At 36.3% G+C, this 22,997-nt stretch overlaps 1 long non-coding RNA gene across 1 annotated transcript; it reads right to left on the reverse strand.

The window, feature by feature from the left end:
- Window positions 1-9,755: 9,755 nt before the first annotated feature.
- On the reverse strand, window positions 9,756-16,151 carry LOC109026222 (uncharacterized). The gene is made up of 3 exons (XR_002005183.4): window positions 15,917-16,151; window positions 14,882-14,994; window positions 9,756-9,925 (listed from the first exon to the last, which is right to left on the reverse strand). It is a non-coding gene; the product is annotated as an uncharacterized lncRNA (long non-coding RNA).
- Between the last annotated feature and the right edge of the window lie 6,846 nt (window positions 16,152-22,997).

Consider the following 22,997-nt stretch of genomic DNA (forward strand, 5'->3'; position numbering starts at 1 on the left):
ATTATTTTCACTTTATAAAGTAGAAAATTGAACATCATGGAGATTAAGTGACTTCACTATATTCAGCCAGTTAGTAAGTAGTAAAGCTGAGATTTGAATTTGGGTCTATATGGCTCTAACCTCAGCATCATATATTTGCTGGTTCCACAGTCCTATAACCTTGTCCTCTTGCCTATTTTAATTCATTTCATCTGCTATATCTGAGAAACCAGATAATCTGTGAAAACACATGTACGTCATTTTATACTTTGCTTATTTTCTAGTTTTTGACTGTATTCCAGATAGTAGGAATTTATAAATACATACTCAGTTATGGCCAAAACCATAAAGTATACTGATAAAATTCATTCTATATCGAATTCTCATATAGTATTTGAAGATTGTACAAAAGTACAAATGTGGCTAGTTTAGGAAAACTTGATTACATTAGAATCTATTAAAATTGGAATAATTTGATCATTTTTCACCAGTCCACCTTACATTTGTTTTGGTTTACAAAGTTTGATATGTATTCAATATTTTTAGAAGAATGTCACACACGGACAAGTATGGACCATGTTACTCATACAAATAATCTTTCAAACAGTGCCTCTTATTACAAATATTATATTTTTTTCCAAAGCACTTTTGACAATACAAGTTGAAATATTGCAAAAAAAGAAAAATAGTCACCAAATGTGGCACATTTACTAAATGGGCAGAAACTCTTTTAATGGAGTCCGAAGTTGGTTTGCTTTTCTGAGAACAACCATGGTGACGTTTTGCCTGGCCCTATTTTGCATCTAACATTGCTAACACTGAAACAAGGGATGAAAGTTAAGAAGGGCCTTGCTTTCTTCCAAATTAAAAAAAAATGCCATTAATGCAAACAAGGTTGTTGGCTACTATGTACTGAACAGGAAGCTCTTAGAACCTGGAGCTGAGCCATTTCGATTACAATGACAACACTGGATTCACTTTTTAAATGTGCACTTACGATGCAAAAACAAGAAAAGATTGAAATGGGAGCGGGTAAATAAAATCGATGTCACCTAAGAATAATTTGTTTGCTTCAATTACATTAGGATATTCTTAGCCCCTGTGAAAAGTGTATTCCCCCTCTCACTCCTAGTGAAAATCTCATTTTGCTCACAAACATTTTAACACATGTAAGGGTGTATAGTTGAGTTCTCTGGCTAGAGATAACTCATAGCTGAATTTCAGAAAATAGACATGATCTTAGTCTTTTTTATTAGAAGATTAATACAAATGAATGGAAGACTTAGAGCAACTCAGCTAATAAGCAAGTGAGACAAGTTGATTCTGTTGCCAAAGCACATTATTATGGATAAATAAAACCTTCAGAAACTCAGAAGAAAGGTCTTGCCTCATTCTAGCTAAGCTGTGTAAAAAGGAAGGCAGTTCGACAAGGTGTAGACATTTATTTGAGGGAAGAAAGGATATGTGTTGGCACATGGGTCTTTAACTCTAACAATACTTTGCTCTTCCCACCTCTCATGTTGCTACTACTTTCCCAAAACTGATCTCCCTGAAAAGGAAATTATTCACATAAAATGCTTAGAGAGTACATTAGTGAGATTAGTGTAGGCTATACTATGATAATTATGGTAACACACAAACTCAAGTATCAGTAGCATAACCTAATTAGGTATACCATGGATGGGATGACTTTTCAGAGCCTCTCCTATCCAAATGGTGACCCAGAGATTTATTCTGTTTGCATCTTTTGCCTGTAACCACTTCCAGGTGATGAGCTGGGGAAGAATGAGCTGGCGGGAGCACACTGACTCTCATATACCTTGGCTAGAAATGTACATATATCAACTCAACTCACGGTCTGCTTGCCCAAAATTGGTCAAATGGTCCTACTTATCTTTGAAGGGACTGAAAGATACAGAAAAGCACATGGAATTTTGGCGTGGATCAATGTATCTACCATGGGGAGCCAGTTTTAGAATGCTCCAACAAGGAATAACAATATTTATTATAAGGGAGACATAATAAGAATATTTCATATTTAAAGGCTACCTATCTTTTAAAATAGGGGAAAAAGGCGTTTTTATCTTTGGAAAGACATGTTTTCCCATCCATCCGTGTTCATGTAAGCATTTAATGCAGAACACCGTCAGCAAATTTTGTATTTTAAAGAAAAATTGCTGAGCAAGATGTAATTGGGTTTCTTTTCACAGTCATCTGAAACAGCTAAGAACTTTTCTCTTTTTTTTGCCATTTCACTCCATTTTATTCACTTCTTAAAGTTTTCATTTAATTCACCACCTATACAAGGAACAGTCTCAACATTCCTGTTCTCCAAACCATAGCCCTCTCTTTAAATTGAAGTTCAGAGTCCATTGCAGAAAGCCTCTCAAGGGAAATTTCCCTCAATTAACTATGGCTCATTCTTTGATCTGTGCAATCCTCTCCTTATCACTCCCTGTCAGAATAATTCTTTGTATGTATTCATATTAATTGAATACTGACCTATCTCATCTCTTTTAAAGATTATAAAATTCTCAGCACATGAGTCAGGTCTAATCTCAACTATATAGTTTAAGTTCCTATTATAGTGCTAAGCATCTGTGGATCAGAAAATGTCACTGGCCTATTTATAAGGATATGGAATTCTATATATAGGGTTTGGAATCCCCCATGACTTTACTTAATTTTTTGATTAATTTTTTCATGTTCATCAAAAAGAACATTTCGATGAATAAAAAGTAAGTCATTTAGCAGAGTCTGTTTTATAGCCCTTTTCAGCTTTGTAATAATGAAGAAGTTGGAAGAAATGTTGATACTCTAAGGCAGTAATGTATTCATTGCATCCCAAAATGTACTGTGAGTAATTCTAAAGTACCAAAGTAATTAACATTAACAAGCAAATAATAAAAACAGAATTATCCTCAGAAAACAGCACGTGTAGAATGCAGTTGACAGTTTGGAATAGGTTGTTGCCAAAAGAAACCCTCTGCTTATTTTCCAGCTGTGGCGGTTTGCTGCAAATTTTATGGATCTGAAAGTGTGTTCTAACCTAGACCTGTTGATTTTTGATGACAGTCTATAGAGTTTTAAAACAAAAATCTTTTGCCTCATTCACTTGGTCTTACTGAAGTATTTTCTTGCTTTGCATACTTTTGTTTTATTCTTTCAATATAATATAAAAATAACTTAAATCCATCTTTTCCTGAGTAAAGAGAAGAAAATAATAGAGCAACTGCATATTCTAAATAAATAGATCTTAATTCTAGCTACACATCATTAGAGTCATCATGGATGTGTTTATAAATCCACTGCTTGACCCTGCCCTAAATGACTTTCTTTTGATTGGTCCAGAGGAGTTGGGTATTAGTACTGGTTTTTTTTTTTTTTAGGTCATCTTGGTTTTTTCAGATGTTAAGCTGGCAGTCTGATTCAATGTTATAAACACCCACCAGTAAGTTTGGCTCTTTTTCTTTGTGATCAGCTAAAAATGATAAGAATCTTACTAAATCAAGAAGTCTCCCAAGAATCAACCCCATCGACTTCACTCTGGCGTTTTATTTTAGTTTTGAAGAGTAGAGAAAAATATGTGTAACCAGAATGTGTACAGGTAAGTAAAAATAACTGGGATTTCATTAGATCTTTTAATCCCCAGATTCATTTACTTGATTTTGTGTGTGTGTGTGTGTGTGTGTGTGTGTATGTGCACGTGTGCACTTTGGAAGGTTAGGAATGGATTTTAAAATGACCTAGGAAACAGAAATATTTAAGCAAACACTTAAAATATTACTAAGATATGTATCAGAATGGTGTGTCTGCTTTGAATATGAATTGCAATTATAGGTGAAGGGTCAGTAACTGAGAGTCAAATAAATCATACTATAGCCTTTTGAAAGAAGCTTCTCTAGATAGTATATTGAGGAGGGTAAGAAACCTAGTAGAAAACACCTATTTAAGCCCTCAGCTCACTATGAAGTTTGGGGAGAGGCAGCAGTTGATTGCATCCCATTGTTCTGTTGGATCGAAGGTTGCCTAAGAAGCAGGACAGCAAGAGAGAATGAACCAAGAATCATCAGTCAAAAATAGATAATTCCAGCTAGATCTATGAGCATAACAAGTCAGGATGGGAGAACTGAAACCAGGAAACAGAGCAATCAGAATAAGACATTGGAAGCATCAGAGCAGGAGGTAAGTGGTGATCAGAAGAAAAAGAAAAGGAACAGTCAGTAACAAGGCGGTAACGTTACAGGGAGGAAGCAGGAATGAGTAAAAGAGACTCAGGGATCTTCTTAGGTGCTCCTCTTTAGGAAGCTAGTGTGCTGCTGGGCAGAACCAGGAAAAAGGCAGAATTAGACATAAGTATACTAGAATGAGCCCTATATTTATGCATTGCTTCATTCTTTATTCAACAAATATTTATTGAGTACCTAGTATGTACCAGGCACTATGCTGAGTCCTGGAGAAAGTACAGGTGAACAAGATGGACCTTCTGAACAGCCTTCCTTCTCTATTCCCCACTATGCCTTATCATTGAGACCTTATTCTTCTAGTAGCTTTGGGAGGACAGGTCCCTTAGGTGATTTTTTTGAAAGGTTGTTTGTTGCTGTTGTTGTTGCTTTTTTTTTTTTTTAGCAACGATGCATAATGTGACAGACTGTTATGTTTGCCCTGTTTGAGTTTATATTTCCACAGGCATGACCAATATTCACATTTATCATCTTCCAATCATACTGATTTTAAAAGTTTATTTTTAATTGTGCAATTCTCACTGGTTTTCTCTTGGTAATGAGCACCTGAGAAGAACTGATAAAGTATTCAAACTGCTCCTTGAATATCCTATTTTAAAATGTGACCAAATGAGGTCCCTGCTTTGAGAAGACATGGAAAGAATGAGTTAAGAGCTACTGTCTTTAACAAAGATCACTGAAGAGTATTCCTTCCACTGGCAGTGGGAGCTTCTCATTCCCCCATGAGTCTGGTAAATGCTCAGGCACACACTGTTGCCGAGGAATAACCGAAACTCAGGAACAATCGTATATTTGTATGTTTCCTCCTTCCGAACTCCTGACTCTATTCTAGCTCAGATAGATATGAAGGAGTATGGTAATAAAGCATGTATACTATGAAATTGTACTAATTGGATGCATAAAAGATCACAAGTGCTGTGCAGAAACTCCATTCAAAGGGCCTAAGGTGTAGACATGCAAAACCTGCTGCTTCAGGTGGGCACTGAAGCTACCATTATAATAGCAGGGCGTGGGCAGTCCTATTTCCTCCATGTCCTTTCCCACATGGCTCTCTCAGCAGGCTGCATTATGACTTTTACAGGCCCTAAGTATCATGAACCTCTTACTTCATTAAAAAATAAGATTTTATTTTTGATAGAGTTGGTATGCAGATAAAGATAGTAATTAAAATATATTTTAATATTTTCTTTCATCTATTATAAAAGTTCACTTTTTTTCCTTCTGATTTTGAAGAAACGTAAAACATTTTATGGGCTCCTAAAAGTATTGTGAATCCTGGGCAATCTGTCCAGGGTACCTAATGGATAAGGTGTCCCTGCCTCTGGGGTCAGTGCCACTGCATGCTCCTGCCATTGACTTGTGCCACCCGAATGCCATGTGCTTTTTCAAAATGCAAGCACAAACTTTAGATTCCTTTTTTTTTTTTTTGGAATAAAAGGGCTCTTTACTGCTCACAAGGTTATTTCTTATTATAAAAATTATTCCCCACCCCTTGCTTTTAGTAATCCCTCTTTACTCCTATTCAATCCTGGATGCCACAATTAGACAGAAAGCAAGAACTTTTTTTTCTTTTTCTTCTGTAGCAGTGGACACCTTATGAGTAGATAAATATTAACTGCTCCAGGTCTGTCAAGTAGATGCATTTCCTTTGCTTTTGATTTTCACTGAGTAGAAAAAAACCTCTGTTACTTGTTACTTTATGACATAGAGACTCCACTGAAATAGCTTAACAAAATGAAAATGTAAAGTGAACCACAGCAATGGTGTGACTAGGGGTACAAAGTGGATGATGCATTTGAAAGACACAAGCAGACAGGGAAAGAAAGAGACAAGCAGAGAGAAAAAGACAAGAGGCAGAAGGAAAGAGAGAATACAGAGAAAAGTAGTTGCTCTGATAGTAATGTGAAGAGAAGTCTAAAAGGCAAGAGTAGATAGTGGTAAAGGACAAAAACATGGACTTCCAACTTTCTCTTCATTTTCTTCCTAAGATCATTACCTCTAACCACCTCCACTCAAAATAATTTCCCAAAAGTCGTGTTTCCACCAAAGTCTTTATCTTCACTAGCCATCAATGGGAAAAAAAAAGGTGATAGGAAGAGAGGGTTGCTCTAGTTATTACTTCTGCTTAACAGACTACTCCAAAATTTTAGGGTTCAGAACAAACATTTTTTGTTTGTTTGTTTACGGCATCTTTGGGTCAGGAATTTGGTCATCTTTGGGACAGCAAGAATGCCTCGCCTGTGGTCTGTGTCGTCTGCGGCATCAACGAGGAGGACTCCATGGCTGGAGATGACTCACGAAGTGGGAGCTGGAATTGCCTGGAGACAATTTCACAGTGGTTGAAATCAGTTATGGGCTGGAGTCCTAGTGGGGGGCTGTTGTTTAATGTACCTACACATGGCATCTTCATGTGGCCTGGGTTTCCATTGCTCACAGCATAGCAGCTTTGGGGTAGTGGCGTTTCTTACATGACAGCTCAGAGTTCCAACAGGGAATGTTCCAAGAAAAACAGATGGAAGCTGTGTGTCCTATTTTTTAACCTAGCTGTGAAAATTACTTGGAATAAATTCTGCCATACTTTTTGAGTTTAAACAGAGACATGTCCTGTCAGATGTATAAATGGGGTGCATGTAGGTCCTACCTCTCAATGGGAAGAGAGTCAAAGAATGTGTGGACATATCTAAAACCACCATAGACAGGTTTTAGCTAATTCTTCAACTCATTACTTTCCATCTCTGCTGAACATTATTAAGAACATTAGGTTCCACTGGGCACTGTGGCTCATGCTTGTAATCCCAACACTTTGGAAGGCCAAGGTGGGCAGATCACGGAGTCAGGAGTTCGAGACCAGCCTGGTCAATATGGTGAAACCCCATCTCTAATTGAAAAAAAAAAAAAAATTAGCTGGCCATGGTGGCATGTGCCTGTACTCCCAGCTACTCGGGAGGCTGAAGCAGGAGAATTGCTTGAACCCAGGAGGCAGAGGTTTCAGTGAGGCAAGATCGCGCCACTGCACTCCAGCCAGGGTGACAGAGCAAGACTCCATCTCAAAAAAAAAGGATATTACGTTCAAATAATCCTACTCAGCCTTCACTAAGACAACAGAGCCTACCCTGTCATAGTGCATCTTTCTTATGTAGAAAAATAACTAATACTCCATCAAATCACCTCCAAATTAAGGAACCCATTCACCCTAATTCTGGGGCTATTATTGAGGAAATGCCCCTATTTTGTTACAGGACTTATTTTCTTATGCTATAGAAATGCAGGCTGTAAGGTCCAATGTAGTAAAAATAAGTCATTATGTCTGTGTACGTAAGTGAGAATCCTACGATAAAGCTATGGACTCAGCAGAGCACCTTAGTAAATTATAATGAGGTTACTTCAAGGAGAAATCTGAGATGCTAATCTCCAAATTTCTTAGGATTAATTCTTTTCTGACCCATCCACATTTTAGTTGACTGCTTGGCATGTATCATTAACAAAATATCTCCTGATTTAGTACTAACCTGTCAGCGCCTATGAAATGCCTTATGTCTCTTACTATCTGAGCTGTTACTCATACTGGTTTCTTTTCAATAACTATAGTACTTTTTCTTAGATATTTTCAGAACTGTAATTATATACTGTACGATTTATAGTCTCAAACTAGATGAATAAATAAATGAAGGTATGAATAAGTTTACTGTTTTTAATTATTTCATGCTCATTGATCTGGTCTTCCAAGGTTTTCAATTCTGTATACTGTGTCACTTCCTCTTGAGTATACCCTATATAGCATTTAACCTTCCTTTATTGATTAAAATAAAAGTATTTATTATCAACTATAAACACAAAACTCTATTTAGAAGTATGGTGGCTGGTGAAACATTGACTGGAAGTCTACAGAAATGCCAGTATCTTATTTATGGCAAATTGACGGTGGGTGGCACAGGGGTGACCTGGAAGGAAAAGGAAATGATGCTTTCTATATCTGTTGTGCTGAGATTGGACTTGAACCTACTTACTAGGAAACAGAGCCTATGTGAAGGAAAGGAACTACACATCCATTTAGCCTAGTGGTTGGGGTGGGATGAGGATTAGGAAGATGAGAGGAGTTTGTTGTACTTCGGATTCAGGAACTAAGCAAAGACTCCAAGTTCAAGGGGATTTTCAATTATCATTATATGAGGAAGTCAGGAACTGTAATAAAAGAATGATGACTGTAAGAACATATTAAGATTCTTTGCAATTAGTCTATGTTAGTTATTTTTATTATCCTCTGTCTATTTTTCTGCCATAGTTAACAGCAAAATTCTTGACGCTAAAAATCACAGTGGCTTATTCAGTGGCAGCAACCTCCTGGCCCATTCTATAGGGCTGACTTGGATAAAAGGTCAAAACATCGTAGAAATACAAAATGATTGTGTTTCAGGTGGCTGCCGCAGGACAAATGAATAGTCTGGAGCTCGGCTTCCCCTGAGAAAAACCTTGGAAGAGTAACAGTAGAAAGACAAAGAATAAACAAGCAAGCAAACAACAAAACAACAAACAAGCTTATTTATATCTCTTTGACTTAAAAAACAATTTAGCAGCAGACTATGCTTTTAGAAGCAATCTCCTCCACTCCAAAGTTACTATAGTGTCACAGACAGTGACAATTAATTAATGTTACTCAGGGGCCAGGACAGAAGCCCAGAGCACTGCAAGGTTTGTCTGAGCACTGCAAGTGTCTGCGCACTTACTCGTTCCTTTAAGCTTTTTTACCCTGTCAGTTGCACATCAAATAACGTCTCTTTGCAAGTGTGGCTTATACTTCCCAGATGGGTCTCCAAGGCCCCTGGCCTCATTAGGCCTCTCTACCATCCATGGATTGACCTGGGCATCTGGAAGGAACTACAGCTTCTGTTTCATCCTCCTTCCCCCACCCCATGCCTATCTCCTGCCTAAAGTAGTGGGGAAAATATTTTTTGTGAGAAAGACCTAAATGCGTTGATTATTTTAGAAACATATCCAGATCAAGAACCGGCTATTTGGAGGCAGTATATTGGCTTCCTTTGTAAGCTGGAGTCTCCTTTTAATTAGCTAAAGGTAAAGTATGCCTCTAGCCATGAAGCCTAAGTTGTGTATCAATTCGTGGCTTTTAAACAGAAACATCAATTTTTATTACTTTACTAGCTCAGACTTGGCCCTAATTTCCTATTGAATTATATAGGACTGAGACAGGCCTGAACACTAGAAAAGATACAAACACGAGAGACACTCAGTCCTCAGTGCACTTCCTTTTCAGATTTTCAGATTCCCCTCTACCTGGCTTTATGGGCTCTTTTGAATAAACTTTCTCCTGAACTCTTCAACCTATAATTAAATCAAGAATTATTATATGGATTCAAGGACAGAAATACAACTATTTCATTTTAATACACATAAGGTCTAGCTTCTGCATAAAATCTTAAGCTTCTTTTGGGAAAGATATACATCGTGTATGATTTCATGTCTTTTGCAATATTGAGTAGAGCACTCACTGAGGATATGTTGTTAAAGGCCAGGTTTTTGAATTTTTGAATTTCTGGAATTCCCCAGGGTCAGGTGTTGTTTTTTTCAAGTGTTCTAGTTTAAGGCTGGGCTATGTCTGGTACGTACTTTGCTCAAGGGGACAGAGAAGTGGAAGCTGCCAAAGGAATGCCAACGCGGGACGCAGTTCCTCGGAGGTGGTGACTAAACTGTGTTGAGGAAAGGAGACGAAAGCCAGTGAACAGAGCTCTAGGGAATGGGAGGAAAACAGCCAACTGACAGAATCTCAAACAGGAAGACTGGGGTATTTTTTTTTCTTACCTGCAATTTTTATTTTTATTTTTTATAGAAAATATGTATTATACATATATTTTTGAAATGTTAAAAAACAGCTTCTGCTTAGTGTTAAAAAACCTAAGTTTCAAATTAGAGTAATCCCAAACAATTTCAATGCATATTGACTTTAATCCAGATTTTATATACTATATAAATTGATGTGTGAATGAAGCATACATACATTTTTATTGTATTTAAAAACATTTTTTTACTTTAACATATGTCTCCTTGTTTCCATTTTTCTAACTTTCCTTCTTTGTTACATTGTTATTTTATCCAAAAGAGATTGCCTAATACTCACTATTCTATATCTTTCTGTTCTCACTAAACAATAAATCATAAAAATCACATTAAATCAATTGTTCACTGATATAGTTTTACTGCATTTTTTAATGGCTGAAGAGTAGTTTGTGATATAAGTTTACCATATTTTTAACCATTTCTCTATTGAATGGCCTTTTGCTTCATATTCATTATTTGGCTACAGTGAATTAGACTGTGATAGATGCATATCCTGTACTTTTTTTCCTACTTACTTGTGCTTTATTTTATGCTTGGACTAACAAGAAGAAGGTTTTCTGTGTCACAGAATAGATGCGTTTTAATTTTAATGGACATTGCATTCCAAAATGTCTATAATACTTTAGATTTTATACTTTCCAGTCAAGTCATCACCATTTTAAACTGTTGCCAGCCTCGGCAGTGTAATGTGATATCTCTTTGTTACTTCAAAGTGCATTTATGTGACTAGCTGTCAGTTTGAGCATCTAGTCTCTGTGAATTGCTTCTTTAGCCTTTTTTTTCTGTTGAGCTTCTATTCTCATCTTGACAAATTTTCAGTGTCCTATGTGTATTACAGAAACAATCTTCTGTCTGTATTTTCCATTGCATGTATTTTTTTCAAAGCCTATTTTATGTCTTTTGATTTTGTCTGTGTTATCTTTTGCTACAGATTTATATGCCTTATCTCTTATAGTTTCTGGGTTTTCAGTCTTAGTTAAGAAGGTCACACTTGCCCCTAGATGTGCATATAATCTCCTAGATTTCTGCAAAAAAATGTTAGTTTTACTTTTTACAAATAAGACTTTAATACATCTGAAACTGCTTTTTTTTTGTACATAATGCAAAACATGAATAAATAGCTGACCGTGCCAGGGCTATTTGTTAACCATCCATCCTTTCTCTGTGAAATGAAAGACAACCTTTGTCAAGTATAAAATCTGCTATTATAATACTGAATTGATTTCTAGATTCTGTCTTTCTTCTAAGGATTTATTTATCTATGTCATGCTGTTAAAAGAATGACTGGATATTAGTACTTTATAGAATTATATAAGATACTCAGCATTTTATATTTCTATAGTTTTGTCCACTTTTACTATTTATCATATGTATGTAGGCAATCTATAAAATCTACACTGGCATACAAATAGTTAAGATAATTTTTTTAATTCTGAAAATTCATAGTTGGGATTCATATTATAATTGAATAATATAAAATCAGTATGTTAATTTTGAAACATTAATAATTTTTATTACATTATTTCCCATCTAGAAACCTAATCTGTCTTTCCATATGCTGAGGAATTTGTTTTATATCCTTCAATGAGATTTTATAGTTTTGTTCATGTAGGTCCTAAGCCTTTGTAAATATTTTCTTAAGCATATAAAAGATACACTATATATGGGTACATTTTATGGCAGTTACTCAATTCCAGCAAAGTTTATGGGTTCTATTTTATGGGATCTACAGCAATAAGTTAAACATGTGATTTTGTGTGTGTGTTGTGTTAAAACAGCATATCATTATCCTCTGTATCGTAGTCTAAATATAAAGTATGGGTCTTTCCTTTCTCCTACCTATAATTACCTTAATGTAGATAGTTTATAACCTCATATCTCTTCAACCTGTTCTAGAGTCAATGACTCTATATTACCCATGTCTGTCTACTATCAATTGCCTTATTAGTAAATAGTCCTTTTTCCCAAAGGAGTTGATGCAATCACCAACTCTTGTCATTCAGAACAAGAACATGAGCTTCTGATTGACTCTTAGAAGTGATGCAGGCTCCACGATTTACACAGCAGATTTCTATCTGTCTGTCTATCTATTTATCTAATCATCTATCTATAGGCATATGGGTGACCTAAAATACACAATACATCCCAATTTCATTTGAAGTTTATGCATATATTATTTTGGACCTTGGATTTTATTTTTGTGTTTTTGTTTTTTTTAAAGCTATGGACCAAATTCTAGTTCCTACTTAGAGCAACAAAGCAAATAAAAATCCGTAACATAAATCTAGTGCAAGTTAGTTGGTGACCAGACACATTGTACCCAGACAGCCATGCCAATTAGAGTCCTGCTTTGTACAGTAGCTATTTTGAGTCACAGCCAAAAGTTTCCATTTTCACAACAATAGAACAGATGCTAAGTTATACTCAAGGACCTATGATTTGTGTAATAAAAACTGAGACAAAACATAGACCCTACAATTTAAAGCTTAAATATGGCAAAACTCATTTTAAAAGACTGACTTATAAGGAATTAATCACAGCTTAATTTTGCACCCAAAGTTGCTCTAAGTAGGAACTAGAATTTGGTCCATAGCTTTAAAAAAAACAAAAAACAAGGTCCAAACCTATATTTTCTCAAATGATTTGTCCATTTGTCTCTGTTTGTCCTATTCTGGGCTACAGAAATTCATGGCTGCCATTATTAGTAAACATACGAAGAAGGAACAAATTTGAGGGCCTGCATTTGAATCCTTGCTCTGATATAATGAGTTGTAAAAGCTTGGACAAAGTAAATTTCCAATACCACATCTATGAAGTACTATACACTTTATATTAGTGGTTCTCAACCAGGACCAATGGTGGTTGTTACTACCAGGAGGAGGCTACTCACATCTAGAGGCTCGAAGTTAGGGATCCTGCTAGACATCCTACAATGCATAGGACAGTTCCCACAACAAAGAATTATTCAGCCTAAAGTATCAATAGTGCTGATGTTGAGAAACTCTGCTTTATAGGAGTTTTGTGAAATAAATGGGATACTGCTTATGAGGTACATTGGACAAAGCACCTGGCCTGTAGTAAAGACATACACTGTCACTGCTCTCATTATTATTGCAATTAATTATCTGAACTCATTTATTTTTTCCATTCAGCATTTTCTGAGAACACTTTGTGGTTGCTTGTGGGGAGAGATGAAGTGGTGAAGTGCTATATGGTGAGCGCCGAATTATGCAGTAGGCAAAATGCCATATTAAAAGACATTTACTGGTAACTGTTTTATGATATGTCCAATGGTTTAAAACATTTACTGTCTTCTATGAATGCTTTCCCAGCTCACAGCACTTTCTCTAAATTAGCAACTCAGGGTAAGGTGTTTTTTTTGTTGTTGTTTTGTTTTTGTTTGTTTGTTTGTTGACACAGTTTTGCTCTGTTGCCCAGGCTGGAGTGCAGTGGTGCCATTTCGGCTCACTGCAAGCTCTGCCTCCTGGGTTCAAGCCATTCTCCTGCCTCAGCCTCCCCGAGTAGCCAGGACTACAGGCGTGTGCCACCACACCTGGCTAATTTTTTGTGTTTTTAGTAGTGACGGGGTTTCACCGTGTTAGCCAGGATGGTCTCAATCTCCTGACCTCATGATCCGCCCACCTCGGCCTCCTAAAGTGCTGAGATTACAGGCATGAGCCACCACGCCCAGCTACTCAGGGTAAGCTCTTAAAGTGAGCTTCATCACATACTAAAATAAACAAACACCAACGTTATCTGTATAAAGTTTCTGTCTTCTATTCCTTAAATTTGATCAGATACGATGCAACAATGTGGCATCTTATATAAAACGCTGTCTTAAAGATAAGAAAAAGGCCGGGTGTGGTGGCTCACATCGATAATCTCAGCACTTTGGAAGGCTGACACAGGAAGGTTGCTTGAGGCCAGGATTTTGAGACCAACCTGGGCCACATAGCACAACCCCTTCTCAGAAAAATAGCCAGGCATGGTAGCGAGTGCCTGTCACCTAGCTACTCAGGAGGGTAAGAGAAGAGTATGGCTGGAACCCAGGAGGTTAAGGCTACAGTGAGCCATGATCCCACCACTGCGCTCTAGCCTGAGTGACAAAAACCCTATCTGTAAAAAACAAATTAGTTAATTAATTAAATTAAGATAATAAAAAGAAAAACACACATCCACTGAATTAATGATTATATAATCTGAAAGACCAAAATACATAAATGTTGTATGTGCTAGCCTTGAGGCTAGTAAACCACCAGATGGATAACTTAAACTCTGCTGTGATGTAACTCAAGCTCTATTCTATTTGGTTTGCAGTAGGACTTTTTGATTAATGATTAAAACCTGACATACTAAGCAAAGTGAATAGAGATTTTAGTTAAAGATTAATATTAGATCAGCCAAGCTTACTACGTTTACATTTGAACAATTAAAGAGCTCTCGCTCTATCGATTTTAAGACAGTGTCAAAGAGTGGTGGTAGAACCAGCAACATTATCATTACCAGGCAAATTGTTAGATATGCAAAGCCTCAGGCCCCTAACCCAGACTTCTGGAATCAGGAACTCTGAGGGTGGGCCCAACAATGGGTGTTTAACCACAGCCCTCCAAGTCATGCTGATGCACACTGAAGTTTGCCAACTGCAGTACTAAAATGAACAAAACAAAAGAGGAAGCTGCCTTCCGGTGATTCCTCAAAGTAAATATATCTATATGGATTTATTCTCCATTTCTCAAGAAAGATGCAATCTAGATTCACTTTTGCTGAGAGTTTTTCCCTCTTAACTAAAACACAAGGGATTAATTTACCTCGATTTGCAGTCTCAACTAGATTTGCAGTGGACCTAATAATAAGAGAGAAGTTTCCTGACTTGGTTTCCATGGCTCTAGACTTCCTCTTGCTGATGCACAGGATAAATTACCTTGTGTAAAGGGAAAAAGGAAGAATTCTGGGATTGAACAAAAGTTCTACCACTTATAGCTAAATGACTTTGAGCCAGTTACATTACCCACATTATCCTCAATAAATCAAGGAAAAACTAACATCATAATAATATTGATTCTTCAGACTTGCTACTTCTCTATGAGCATGATACATCTCTCCATTTATTTTGGTTATCTAAAATTGGCTCAGAAAGGTTTTGTAATTTTCAGTGTAAAGGTCTTATACATAATTAGTTAAATTTATTTCTAGGAATGTTGTTTGATGCTATAATATAATACATGCATTTTTAAAAATCTGTAGTTTATTAATAGCTTATAATAATACTATTGATTTTTATATTTTGATATTTTATTCTGTGATGTTTAAATACTACTCATTACTTATGTAGTTTCTTGGTAGATTCTTTTATATATGTAGATCATCATGTTCTCTGAGAGAGATATAATTTTGACACTTTCCTACATTTACGGCTTACATATATTTTTCTGCCTCATTGCATTGGATTGAACCTCTACAGCAATATGGACAATGAGTTGTCAGAGAAAATATTCTCAGTGTTAATGAGTTCAATATTTCACCATTAAATGTAGCCTTAACAGTAGGTTTTTTTGTGGATACCATTTTCTTCTATTCTTAGTTGCTCAGAATTTTTATTCTGAATTATTGAATTTAGTCTTTTTTTGTTATCTATTGAGTGGAATATAAGACTTTTCTTTCTCTTTCTGTTTATGTAGTATATTCAGCAGTTTGTTGAATAAACTCCTATGATAGCACCTATAATATTTTACCTGTTATTCAATTATTTATCTATACTGTGCAGTAATCAGAGTTCTGCAAATAAACAGAACCAATAGAATGTGTGTCCATAGAAATAGATTTGTTTTAAAGAATTGGCTCACCTGATTGTGGAGGCTGGCAAATGCAAACTCTGCAGGGTGGGCTGGCAGGCAGGAGACCCAGAGGGGAGTCCATGCTGCAGTTCAAAGGCAAAGATGATCTGTTGCAGAATTCCCTCTCATTTATGTGAGGTCGATCTATGGTTCTATTCAGTCACCTTCAACTGATTGGATGAGACTCATCCACATAATGAAGCACCCAATGCTTTACTCAAAGTTCACTGAGTAAATATTAATCTCACCTAAAAACACAGAAACATCCAGCATAATGTTTGACCACACATCTGGGCACTGTGGACACCTGAAATTAACCATCACATATTATTGCTATTTCCTTCACTGGCTGTGCATTCACCATGTTGTACACTTTAATTATATACAATTTTTATTTGACAGTTCACCTTGAAATTGGCCTGATTTCCCCATAGAACTTATATTTATGATTTTCCTTGAATGGAACTAGAAATTTACCTTCCTTGTCTTAGAGCTTGAAAAAATTACATGTGTCTTATCTAAGTTCCTTTCTCAGGAAACCAACCCTCAGGTTTCCTGACAGTATCAAGGAACTGAAACTTACCAGATCACTGCATCTGGCCAATAAGACGCAAGACCCCCATTCATCATGATTGCCTAACAGACCACCTGCTACCCATTGACTAACTCCTTTTTTGTACACTTCCCTAATTTCTGTTTTTCCACATGTAATTACATTTCTTCCATGCTCTATAAACCCTTAAGTTTAGTCACTTGAAGAGATGGATTTGAGATTAATCTTCCATTCTCCTTGACTGTAGCATCCACATAAAGCCTCCTTCCCTGGAAATACTCATTGTCTCAGTGATTGGCTTTCTGTGTGGTGAGCAAAACCCCTGGTGTCTCAGTAACAATCTTAATAAAACAGGAATTTAAAAAATAATAATAATATAAATGTACTGTATGAATCTTGTAGCATGAATAGCAAGGAATTAAGAAAAACTAACCCCCTCCCCCCAACATTTCCTTTTTCAGGAAGGGAAAAATCAATATCTTACAGTACAGTTTCCACTCTAAGAAATACTACACATTTTATGTTACAAGCAAAATTTTATGGTATAGTTTATGAAATAAAATTGAACCTCATAGTTTTTAATTTCTTTGTACAATAATGTTTAGGCACTGCCCCATCCTCCTTTTAACTATTTACTATATAATTTTGGTCATAACTTAAAGTGGATTTATTTTCAGTGCCTTTTTAAAGTTAACAAGTATCTTTGGATACTGTAGTTGTCCTGAGTTCAACTCCATGTTTTATAAAACAGGCACAGTCTTCCTTTATGGGAGGAGGAGTTTCTTTCTATGTCTTTGGTTATTAGAATTAGAAAAACTGCCTTGATCAGCATACATTAAATTTTTGAAAGTTAAGTTTTTCACTTCTTGTGAGACTAATTCTATCATATTCTTCATTTGTTGATGATTATGATGTGACTTCAATTTACCCTTCCTAATGTGATTGTAAATTTTCATGTAATGAAAGAAGAGGCACAACCAAGATCACTGCACAGCATTAGTAACACGTAGAAAATATATTTCACATTCTGAGACGAGATAAACTCTTAGCTCTCAAGGTCACAGAATGCTGACAGTTAATTGGCCTTTTGAGAAATCTTGAGAGAAGACTGAAAATTGCATTCAAGTATTATTCAAGATTTTGTATAATAGCAATACAAAAAACACAATGTGGTAAATTATAATTAATTATAATTGTTTCTACAAATCTTTGCTACATACAAGAAAGTGTGATGTAGACTACTAATTTATGCTTGGAATTGCTATTTTTTTAACTACCTGTCTGATAAAGGTCTCTTACTTGAGGAGGCTACATGCCTGCAATCCTAGCATTTTGGGAGCCCAAGGCAGGCAGATTGCCTGAGCTGAGGAGCTCGAGACTAGCCTGGGCAACATGGCAAAACCCTGTCTGTACTTAAAATACAAAAAAATTAGCTGGGCATGGTGGCACTCACCTGTAATTCCAGCTACTCGGGAGGCTGAGGCACAAGAATTGTTTGAACTCGAGAGGCAGAGGTTGCAGTGAGCCGAGATCGCACCTGCACTTCAGCCTGGACATGAACCTCACTCTTTACTAGTCTCATACTATATAGCAGCAGGACTTTATTTAAGAGTGTCTTCTGTAGCTGCAGTAGTAATGATGCAGTTATAGAACCTTCAAACTGGCTCATTTCTTCTTCAGAATTACATGGCAGTTTGTACTGGGTTGAAACAAATGGTGCGATGGACTAAGCTTCGCCATCAGAGACAAAGCAAGACTTTGAAAAACTCAGAATAAACATGGGCATGTGTTGCTTCTTGCTGCCACTGTCCATGTTGTTCCTGAAATCTCACTTCCAAGATGCCTTTTCATAGTCTTCTGTAGAATTTCCACATGCACTTAACCTGCTGCAGACATAGCAAGAGAGGAGTACACTAAAAGAGCAATACAAGCATCTGTATTTTAAAAAACTGTGATGGTCAAAAAACTCTTATTCCTATCTTATGTATAAAGAAGACTGCAAAACTTAGTAAGGATGATATCTGACAACTGCTGATTGAGGATCTTAATGGGCCTTTTCCTTGTTTTATCCACAGCATAATGGGACCAGAATAGTATGAATTATTTATTCATTTGTTTAATTCAATGAGTAGTAATTGTCTCCTGCTTGCCAGATTCTGGGTCATGTACTAAGGATACATTACAGAACAAGGTGTTACTTGGAGAACTTACAGTTCTAGTGAGGATGGTCAAGTTGAACAAGTAATTATAACAGTTAAAATATGATTAAAAGTGATTGTATTCATTTTCTAAGACTTCCATAAAAAGTGCCATACTGGTGACTTACACAAAAATTTATTCTCTCATTGTTCTGGAGACTAGAAATCTGAAGTCAAGGTGTCAGCAGTGCCATGGTCTCTCTGAATACCCAGAGAAAAATTTTCCCTCCCTATTCTTAGCTTTTGGTGGCTCCTGACAATTATTGGGGTTCATTAGCTTGCAGCTGCATCACTCCAATCTCTGCCTTCATCTTCACATGGACTCCTCTCTGTTTATCTGTGTGTCCTCTCCTCATATAAGAATACCATTCACTGGATTTAAGTTCTATCCTAATCTAATATGACCTCATCTTGATTTAATTACATCTGTAAAGACCCTATTACCAAATAAGGTCACATTCTGATATTCTGGATGGACATAAGTTTTGGGAGGACACTGTTCAACCTGTTATACAGGTATATATTTATTTTTAGGAGGAAAACATCTTTGGCTATAATTAGGGAGATACTTATAAAATATGAGGATCCCTTCCTAAATAATATAAAGCAACAATTTTAGATAAAGAGACCAAAGAAATAACCTGAATATTTAATAAATGAGGAAACAGCACAGAGCGTTGAGTTATTGGATGAACCTCATACAATTTAATATGGAGAGTTTTGGCTTTTAGATAGAATTATCTTGGAAATATGAACTTGCAATGGTTCGCTATTAGGTGCTTTTAACAATGCTTACTGGTTATGCATTGAAAATTTTCGTCTGTACAGATATATGACCCAAATCTTATTTCAGGCAATAATTGCTATGTTATTGTCTTAATGTCTTAATTAAAACCACTGAAAATATCTCCTCTCACTGACCGGTAGAGATGATAACGAGCTATGAAATATTACACATTCAGGCAGAAGAAACATGAACTAACTTTACCAACAAATCAGGTAAATAATCCTGGATCCTGGATTCCCAGGTTTTTGCTTAGAATAGCTTCAACCAGGAAAGCTACCTGATTTGGACTGTGCTGGGATGTGAGCAAGAAATGAACTTTTATAGTGTAAAGCTATTAAAATCTTGAGGTTATTTGCTATGATACTTAGTGTTAATTACCCTAATACCTTGACTTTTGGGACTTCAAGAGGACTTATAGATTAGTTGATTTACTACTTTCATTTTATAATGAAAGAGAGAGAGCACGTCCAAAATCACTCAACTAATTAGTAGTTCATCAGTATAACTGGGGCTGTAGTCAAAAAATCATTCTCTAGTTGTTTGCTTCAGAAATCCAGTAGAAATGACAAAGTCTTAGAATAAAAATTATTCTATAAATACATTTCTTTTTATATCAGAATTTGACACCATAGCCTAACCACTTGGAGACATTCTTTGAACAATGTTAACTCTGGGTCAAGAAGAGAATTAATTAGCGTGTAGAAAGAAGACACTGAGCTAAAAGTGATTAGATGTGAATTTGATGCCAGGTGGAATTTGAAAGGAAATGAAAAGAGGAAGGCAGACACCGAGTTTTTTCTGGGGAAGGTTGTCAGTTGTCAGTAATCAGCAGAAGAGAAAAGGAACATATTCAGGTCACCTGGAGACACATCTCTCCGGAAACTGAGGCATAATGGAATGTCCAGAGTGGCCAGGGTTATGGGCAAATTGGGGATAAATATTAGGTAGAATGGCAGTTCTAAAACTAAAAATTGAAAAAGTGCAACATAACAGCCATCTAAAGGAGCTATGGATAAGTTAGGTAAACAAATAAATAAAGTTTTTTGTTTGTTTTCTTTCTTTCTTTTTTTTTTTTTTGAGATGGAGTCTCACTCTGTTGCCCAGGCTGGAGTGCAGTGGCACGATCTCAGCTCACTGCAACCTCCACCTCCCGGGTTCAAGTGATTCTCCTGCCTCAGCCTCCTGAGTAGCTGGGACTACAGGTATGCACTACCATGCCCAGCTAATTTTTGTATTTTTAGTGGAGATGGGATTTCACCATGCTGGCCAGGCTGGTCTTGAACTCCTGACCTCGTGACCCACCCACCTCGGCCTCCCAAAGTGCTGGGATTACAGGCATGAGCCACTGCACCCAGCCACAAATAATAAAGTTTTGAGAAGGGAATTGAATGAATTAAAACAGAGAAGAAAGTATATTTCACTTTGCAGCAAAAGCTTTTATGTGCAGTGAGAAGTGCAACAGCAATTGGAAAGATTAGCAAATCTCTATTTCTTAGGATTAAAAAGCTAAATTTTCTTTAGGTGAAGAGGAGAAGCGAATAGGAAAAATATGAGGAACTTCATGTTCACAGAGGGAGAACCTTAATTAAACCAATATTCAAACCATTCAAAAATCATTTCAAACATAATTCCAAACTTTAATGCTTGGTCTTCTATTTAGTTTTTGCAAAAGAGTAACCTTTTTTTTTTTTTTTTAATCTGATTCCCTGGGTAGTCCTACTAAAAGGAATTACTGTAAACCTACATTCACTACCATGCATAACATAAGGTTCCTATTTAGAAAAGAAAAAAGTCAGCACTTTTATTTAAAGTGGCTTTTAAAAGTCCACAATAGTTTTGTTTAAGTTTTTAGGGAATGTTTTTAGGGAAACTCAATATTTCTTAAGACTGTAAAGTAAAAAAAAAAAAAAAGGTTTTGAAGTCAAAGAAGAAGCAAGTTTCTTATCACTACTTATAATAAAAGAGTCACAACCTTCAGCCCAAACAGCAGTTATGTTTAGTTTTTGTTTTAAACATTAACAGTGAAGTTTGCCTGAGACTAATTTTGCATAAAAAATGTTGTCTCCTTAATAAATTTAGAAGTAATTTGCTTGCTAATTAAGTATAGCCTTTCAGATTACAAATAGTTAATGGAAATGTTTCACCTTCTCACCACACTCTCAGCTTTTCAACTTACTGTATACCCATACACACTGCAGTGAATGCTGGTTGTTGTTGATGATGGCAGTGATGGTGAATATTTCACGTTCCGTTTTCTTTGGGTAACAACAACCCAGCTTCCATAGGAATCAACTACTTCTCACTCCATTTGATTTTCTTTGTGTTACCAATCATAGTGGGGATTTAACCAACCAATACCAACACTTCATCCTCCTGACCACAGAATTTGGTTCAGAGAAAGTCATATGACCCAAGTTACACAAATTGGAGTGATTATCTGGCATTTTATGTGAACACTAAGGAAAGCTTTTTCTTTGCCTTTAAACCATGATGTGATTCCAGAGCTTCTGGTGACCATAACCCTGTCACACAGAGGAAATCCTGAAAAAATTCTCAAGTAGCTGGCTTAATCATGGCTGTTTTTCTCTTTGTTTCAATTTAAAATATATTGAGTGCCTATTTTATGCAAGATGCTAGGCTAGAGACAGTAAGAGGCTGAAAGATAAATATGATATTACAGCTTTGTTAAGCTTTCCATCTACTTAATAGCCTGCAATATTTCAATCATCATAGTTTATTCTACAGATTCTAAATAGAATGTGTTTTCTTCCAGCTATTTGATAACTCTGAAAATACAGTGGTGAGAAAACAGACATGCTCCCTCAACTCATGGAGCTTATAGTTTATGAACGGAAAGACATTAATTAAATAGCTACGGGAATATATAGTTATAAATCATGATAAATATTCTGAGACAAATCTAACATATTTGAATACTTAAAGAAGAATCCACTTGAGATTTGATAGTGGAATGTGTTGTGGTGGTAATATAGTGAGACTTGAAAGCTAATGCTGGAACAAGGGAAGGCCTAAACCCTTAGTGCTACTACTGGGCCCTCAAGAGAAATATGACACTGTGACACTAGAATAGGAATGCTGCCTTTGACTTAAATGTTCAAGGTCTCCACTACCTTTCTCAATCATCCTCCTTGAAACTCCCTGGTAGCCTAAATAAAAGAAGCAACAGAGGTTGGTATAGAGGAGCTATTGGGACACATCCTGGAAGTCAGTGTAAAGTGGACTGAAACAGCAATGGTCCCTACATTTCTGGGACACCCTCCACCCCCCCACAATGGGGAGGGGCAATTGCTTCTGGCTGATTGATGGTGAGGAATTTCTAATATTAATAAATTATTCAATGAAAAGAATGAGATAATTTTTCACAAGTGTAATTTAACTATAATCCTGCAAGACAGTGTTTGAATAAACGAAACTTGAGGGAGCAGAAAAGATGGGTCTACTCGACATATTTTGCCATCTGCTGCAACTTTGCTGGGAAGAATTTTCTGCCATCAAAGTATTGGGTCTGGTATAGGTCTTAACATGAGGTTA

This window comes from Gorilla gorilla, chromosome 2 (assembly GCF_029281585.2).
Source record: "Gorilla gorilla gorilla isolate KB3781 chromosome 2, NHGRI_mGorGor1-v2.1_pri, whole genome shotgun sequence".
In the NCBI taxonomy this organism is placed as follows: domain Eukaryota; kingdom Metazoa; phylum Chordata; class Mammalia; order Primates; family Hominidae; genus Gorilla; species Gorilla gorilla.